Below are 1,069 nucleotides of genomic sequence, written 5' to 3'. Positions count from 1 at the left end.
AATAAAATGAACAAGAGTAGTAAAAGTTTGGAAAAGATCATAAGTGATCAAAGACACTCAACAGACCGGAGATGTCTTGGCTATTCAAAAAGCCATGTTTCTAATAAACAAAGTGTCCCAACTAAGATGAACTTTGAAAAACAAAATATCCATGCTTTTAAAAATAGTAAAAATAAATCTAGGATACATGATCATCAACCCACATGTACATATTGCAAGAACCTTGGACCCACACCAAATACGTGTAATATTAGAAAATATGGTGTACCCCTAGGTCATTTTAAATGGGTTGAGAAAGGTACTAACTATGTAGGACCCAAAGAATATTGAGTACCTAATAAAATTTAAATTTTTTTGTAGGAAAATTTGAGAGCCGCCTGCAACTTATGGTACTTGGATAGCGGCTGCTCAAAACACATGACGGGCGATAGGAAGAAATTCTTTGTCCTCACTCCAAGAGACAAAGGATATGTCACTTATGGTGATAACAACAAAGGAAAAATTCTTGGAGTTGGTAGAATCGGTAAGCCACCCTCAACAACTATAGAAGGTGTACTATATGTTGAAGGACTCAAGCACAACCTTCTAAGCATAAGTCAATTATGTGACAAAGGCTTCCATGTGGCATTCTACACAGATAAGTGCATCATTGAAAGTAAGAAATCTCAAAACTCTAAACTTGTTGGTAAAAGGATAAACAATATATATATGATTGGTAAAAGGATAAACAATTTTCCTGCTCCTAGAACACCGCAACAAAATGGTGTTGTGGAGAGAAAAAATCGGCCTTTAGAAGAACTGGCTCGTACAATGTTGAACGAAACTAACCTCCCAAAATATTTCTAGGCTGATGCAGTAAGTACTGCATGTTATGTTTCAAATCGAGTTCTTATAAGGATATTCTTAAGAAACCCCCTTATGAACTCTTCAAATGTAGAAAACCAAACATTTCTCACTTGCATGTATTTGGTTGTAAATGCTTTGTTTTGAATAATGGTAAGGATAACTTAGGCAAATTCGATGCAAAAGCTGATGAAGGCATATTCCTAGGCTACTCTCTTACGAGTAA

Source organism: Lupinus angustifolius, chromosome LG01, assembly GCF_001865875.1.
Source record: "Lupinus angustifolius cultivar Tanjil chromosome LG01, LupAngTanjil_v1.0, whole genome shotgun sequence".
NCBI lineage: Eukaryota > Viridiplantae > Streptophyta > Magnoliopsida > Fabales > Fabaceae > Lupinus > Lupinus angustifolius.
This window is presented reverse-complemented; position numbering follows the sequence as displayed.